General features: G+C 37.2%; 1 non-coding gene across 1 annotated transcript; it reads left to right on the top strand.

Annotated features, from left to right (window-relative positions):
- The first annotated feature begins 1,947 nt into the window (after positions 1-1,947).
- On the top strand, positions 1,948-2,055 carry LOC112725158 (small nucleolar RNA R71). Its single transcript, XR_003164282.1, has one exon. It is a non-coding gene; the product is annotated as a small nucleolar RNA R71 (small nucleolar RNA).
- The last annotated feature ends 4,360 nt before the right edge of the window (positions 2,056-6,415 follow it).

Below are 6,415 nucleotides of genomic sequence, written 5' to 3'. Positions count from 1 at the left end.
GCCCAGAATGGTGCCAGACTGCGCGTTTAACGCCCATTCTGCTGCCCTTACTAGCGTTTAAATGCCAATAGGCTTCTCCTCCAGGGTGTGCTATTTTTCGTTCTGTTTTTCAGTTTGTTTTTACTTTTTCAATTGTTTTTGTGACTTCACATGATCATCAACCTACAAAAAATATAAAATAACAATGGAAAATAGAAATTTAATATAGATAAGTAAAATTGGATTGCCTCCCAATAAGCGCTTCTTTAATGTCAGTAGCTTGACAATGGGCTCTCATGGAGCCTCACAGATACTCAGAGCATGATGATAGCCTCTCAACACCAAACTTAGAGTTTGGTTGTGGCCTCCCAACACCAAACTTAGAGTTTTAATATGGGGATTTTGTTTGACTTTGCATTGAGAGAAGCTTTTCATGCTTCCTCTCCATGGTTACAGAGGGAGATCCTTGAGCTTTAAACACAAGGGAGTTCTCATTCACTTGAAGTACCAATTCTCCTCTGTCAACATCAATCACAACTCTTGCTATGGCTAGGAAGGGTTGCCAAGGATGATGGATTCATCCATACACTTCCCAGTATCTAGAATTATGAAATCAGCAGGGATGTAGTGGCCTTCAACCTTTACCAAGACATCCTCTACAAGTCCATAAGCCTGTTTTCTTGAATTGTCTGCCATCTCCAGTGAGATTCTTGCAGCTTGTACCTCAAGGATTCCTAGCTTCTCCATTACAAAGAGAGGCATGAGGTTTATGCTTGACCCTAGGTCACACAGAGCCTTCTCAAGGGTCATGGTGCCTATGGTACAAGGTATTGAGAACTTTCCAGGATCCTGTCTCTTCAGAGGTAATTTCTGCCGAGTCAGGTCATCCATTTCTTTGGGGAGCAAGGGGGGTTCATCCTCTGAAGTCTCATTACCAAATAGCTTGGCATTTAGCTTCATGATTACTCTAAGGTACTTAGAAACTTGTTCTTTAATAACATCTTCATCCTCTTCAGAGGAAGAATACTCATCAGAGCTTATGAATGGCAAAAGTAAATTCAGTGGAATCTCTATGGTCTCAGTGTGAGCCTCAGATTCCCATGATTCCTCATTAGGGAACTCCTTAGAGGCCAGTGGACATCCATTGAGGTCTTCCTCAGTGGAGATCACTGCCTCTTCCTCCTCTCCAGGTTCGACCGTATGGGTTATGTTGATGGCCTTGCACTCTCCTTTTGGATTCTCTTCTGTATTGCTTGGAAGAGCACTAGGAGGGAGTTCAGTAACTTTCTTGCTCAGCTGACCCACTTGTGCCTCCAAATTTCTAATGGAGGACCTTGTTTCAGTCATGAAACTTTGAGTGGTTTTAATTAGATCAGAGACTACAGTTGCTAAGTCAGAGTGGCTCTGCTTAGAATTCTCTGTCTGTTGCTGAGAAGATGATGGAAAAGGCTTGCCATTGCTAAACCTATTTCTTCCACCATTATTGTTGTTGAAGCCTTGTTGAGGCCTCTGTTGATCCTTCCATGAGAGGTTTGGATGATTTCTCCATGAAGGATTATAGGTGTTTCCATAGGATTCTTCCATGTAATTCACCTCTTCCATTGCTGGGTTCTCAGGATCATAAGCTTCTTCTTCAGATGAAGCTTCTTTGGTACTGACTGTTGCTGCTTGCATTCCAGACAGACTCTGAGAAATCATATTGACTTGCTAAGTCAATATTTTGTTCTGAGCCAATATGGCATTCAGAGTATCAATCTCAAGAACTCCTTTCTTCTAACTTGTCCCATTATTCACAGGATTCCTTTCAGAGGTGTACATAAATTGGTTATTTGCAACCATTTCAATGAGTTCTTGAGCTTCTGCAGGCGTCTTCTTCAGATGAAGAGATCCTCCAGCAGAGCTGTCCAATGACATCTTGGACAGTTCAGATAGACCATCATAGAAGATACCTATGATGCTCCATTCTGAAAGCATGTCAAAAGGACACCTTCTGATCAATTGCTTGTATCTTTCCCAAGCTTCATAGAGGGATTCACCTTCCTTCTGTCTGAAGGTTTGGACTTTCACTCTAAGCTTACTCAATTTTTGAGGTGGAAAGAACTTTGCCAAGAAGGAATTGACTAGCTTTTCCCAAGAGTTCAGGCTTTCTTTAGGTTGTGAATCCAACCATGTTCTAGCTCTGTCTCTTACAACAAGGGGAAAAAGCATAAGTCTATAGACCTCGGGATCAACCCCATTAGTCTTGACAGTGTCACATATTTGCGAGAATTCAGCTAAGAATTGATGAGGATCTTCTAATGGAAGTCCATGAAACTTGCAATTCTGTTGCATTAGAGAAACTAATTGAGGCTTAAGCTCAAAGTTGTTTGCTCCAATGGCAGGGATTGAGATGCTTCTCCCATAGAAGTCAGGAGTAGGTACAGTAAAGTCACCAAGCACCTTTCTTGCGTTGTTGGCATTGATGTTGTTTTTGGCTGCCATGTCTTCTTCTTGTTTGAAAGTTTCTGTTAGGTCCTCTATAGAGAGTTGTACTTTAGCTTCTTTTAGCTTTCTCTTCAAGGTTCTTTCAGGTTCAGGATCAGCATCAACAAGAATGCCCTTGTCCTTGCTCCTGCTCATATGAAAAGAGAGGAGAAGAAAATATGGAATCCTCTATGTCACAGTATAGAGATTCCTTGAGGTGTCAGAGGAAAATAAAAATAAAAGGATGAGGTAGAGAAGAGAGAATTCGAACTTATCAAGAGGGACAGAGTTCGAATTGCTGATAATGGAGAAGTGTTAGTCCTTTAAATAAAAGGATTTGGGAAGAGGGGAAGAATTTTCAAAATTTAAGTAAAAGATTTTGAAATAATTAAAAGAAATTTTGAAAATTTGGTAAATGATTTTCGAAAACTATGATTGGGAAAGAAATTAAGTGATTTTTGAAAAAGATTTTGAAATTAGAAATCAAAAAGATATGATTGAAAATTAATTTTGAAAAAAATGTGATTGAAAAGATATGATTGAGAAGATATGATTGAGAATCAAATTAAAAGAAGAAAGTTTTTCAAATTAAATTTGATTACTTGACCAATAAAAAATTAAAAGATATGATTCTAGAATTAAAAGATAAGATCCTTTCTTAATAGGCAAGTAACAACTTGAAAATTTTGAATTAAATCACTAATTGTAGCAAGGATTTTCGAAAATAGTAATAAATAAAAAAAATTGAAAAAAAATTGATTTTGAAAAGATATGATTGAAAAGATATGAAAAAAATTTGATTTTACAAAATTATGAAACTTTCAAAAAGATTTGAATTAAAAACAAAATCTTCCATCTAGTGTCCTCCTGGAGTTAAACGCCCAGAATGGCATCCATTATGGCGTTTAACGCCCAAAATGCTACCTTTTTGGGCGTTTAACGCCCAGCCAGGCACCCTGGCTGGCGTTTAAACGCCAGTTTTCCTTCTTCACTAGGCGTTTTGAACGCCCAGCTTTTTCTGAGTAATTCTTCTGCTGAATGTTCTGAATCTTAAATTCTCTATGTTATTGACTTGAAAAGACACAATTTTTAAAAAAATTTGAATTTTTAATGATGAGAAACAATAAAAAAAATGCAACTAAGATCAAATAAAGAATACATGCAAGACACAAAACTCAGAAGTTTGTATACTAAGGACTATAACAATTTAAAAATGCATGTAAGAAACAACAAAAGATACAAAATGAGAGAAATTAAAGATCAGAGCACTGGAATCATCAAGAACAACTTGAAGATCAATGAAGAACATATTACATATATTCGAAAAATGCAAGAAGAATAAAGACATGCAATTGACACCAAACTTAAAAATTGACACTAGACTCAAACAAGAAACATAAAATATTTTTGATTTTTATGATTTTATAAATTTTTTTGTGATTTTTCGAAAATTAAGTGGAAAAAAAGAAAAAAAAAGGACTTCAAAATTCTTAATGAGAATTCCAGGAATCATTGCAATGTTAGTCTAAAACTCCGGTCCAGGAATGAGACATGGCTTATTAGCCAGCCAAGCTTTCAGTGAAAGCTTCGGTCCAAAACACTAGACATGGACAATGGCCAGCCAAGCTTTAGCAGATCATTACTTTCAACAGCAAGATTGATAGAAATCAACAAGCTCTTGTGATGATAAGTTGAAACCTCGGTCCAAAAGTTTAGACATGGTTTCACAACCAGCCAGACTTCAACAAATCATCATGAAACTCTAGAATTCATTCTTAAAAACTCTGAGGAACAGAATAGAAATATTTTTATATTTTTGAAAAAACTTTTTTCGAAATTAAAAAGTAAAAAGCTTAAACATAAAATAAAATTACCTAATCTAAGCAACAAGATGAACCGTCAGTTGTCCAAACTCGAACAATCCCCAGCAACGGCGCCAAAAACTTGGTGCACGAAATTGTGATCATCAATGGCACCAATAACTTGGTATGCACAATTGTAATCTCAACTCTTTATCACAACTCCGCACAACTAACCAGCAAGTGCACTGGGTCGTCCAAGTAATAAACCTTACGTGAGTAAGGGTCGATCCCACGGAGACTGTCGGCTTGAAGCAAGCTATGGTCATCTTGTAAATCTCAGTCAGGCAGATTCAAATGGTTATGGAGAATTGATAATTAAAAGATGAATAAAACATAAAATAAAGATAGAGATACTTATGTAATTCATTGGTAGGAATTTCAGATAAGCGTATGAAAATGCTTTATTCCTTCTGAACCTCTACTTTCCTATTGCCTTCTTCCAATCATTCATACTCCTTTCCATGGCAAGCTTTATGTTGGGCATCACCGTTGTCAATGGCTACTTCCCATCCTCTCAGTGAAAATGTTCCAAATGCGCTGTCACCGCACGGATAATCATCTGTCGGTTCTCAACCATGTTGGAATAGGATCCATTGATCCTTTTACATCTGTCACTACGCCCAACACTTGCGAGTTTGAAGCTTGTCATAGTCATCCCTTCCCAGATCCTCCTCGGAATACCACAGACAAGGTTTAGACTTTCCGGATCTCAGGAATGGCCGCTAATAATTCTAGCCTATACCACGAAGGTTCTAATCTTAGATTAGAAACCCAAGAGATACACATTCAAGCTTGTTTGCATGTAGAACAGAAGTGGTTGTCAGGCACGCGTTCATAGGTGAGAATGGTGATGAGTGTCATGGATCATCACATTCATCATGTTGAAGAACGAATGGATATCTTAGAACAGAAATAGGCTTGAGTTGAATAGAAAAACAATAGTACTTTGCATTAATTCATGAAGAACAGCAGAGCTCCACACCTTAATCTATGGTGTGTAGAAACTCCACCATTGAAAATACATAAGTGAAAGTAGTCTAAGCATGGCCGAATGGCCAGCCTCAAAGGTCTAAGGACTAACCGTCCCAAAAGATTCTTCTTAATACAATAGTAAAAGGTCCTATTTGTAGAAAACTAGTAGCCTAGGGTTACAGAAATAGGTAATTAATGCAGAAATCTTCTTCCGGTCCCACTTGGAGTTAAACGCCAGCTTTTGTGCCAGTTTGGACGTTTAACTCCAGCTTTTATGCCAGTTCTGGCGTTTTGACGCCAGAATTTCTATGCTGAATTGGAACGCCGGTTTGGGCCATCAAATCTCGGGCAAAGTATGGACTATTATATATTGCTGGAAAGCCCAGGATGTCTACTTTCCAACGCAATTGAGACCGCGCCAATGGGGCTTCTGTAGCTCCAGAAAATTCACTTCGAGTGCAGGGAGGTCAGTATCCAACAGCATCTGCAGTCCTTTTTCAGCCTCTGAATCAGATTTTTGCTCAGGTCCCTCAATTTCAGCCAGAAAATACCTGAAATCACAGAAAAACACACAAACTCATAGTAAAGTCCAGAAATATGATTTTATTTAAAAACTAATAAAAATATAATAAAAACTAACTAAAACATACTAAAAACAATGCCAAAAAGCGTATAAATTATCCGCTCATCAATGTCCAATATTTAATGTGTTATATGCATGCATATGATTGATGCCATTATTTTATTAACTCACTTATCCCAAATAGCCTACCCTTTCAATCACCTTTGTTAGCCAATTTGAGCCTTTTAATCCCATTTGTTCTATATTTTACCACATTACTAGCCTTAAGTAGAAAAACAAGTAATACCCCAAATTGAATCTTTGGTTAGCTTAAGATAGAAATTGTGTCTCAATTAAGTGTGAGAAAATTATGGGAACATGGGTTAACAAGGGAATGTGTTATGCTAAAATAATTGGAAATTTGGGTACCTACTCATGTGAAACTAGAAAAATTATAAATCCACGTGCATTGATAAGCTATGTTTATTTTCATGAAAAAAAAATCCCAAAAATATTCAATTAAATAAGTAATTAGATAAATGAATAAGGGAACAAAATTACCCCAATGCTAAGTTCA

This window comes from Arachis hypogaea, chromosome 11 (genome assembly GCF_003086295.3).
Source record: "Arachis hypogaea cultivar Tifrunner chromosome 11, arahy.Tifrunner.gnm2.J5K5, whole genome shotgun sequence".
Lineage (NCBI taxonomy): Eukaryota > Viridiplantae > Streptophyta > Magnoliopsida > Fabales > Fabaceae > Arachis > Arachis hypogaea.
This window is presented reverse-complemented; position numbering and strand designations above follow the sequence as displayed.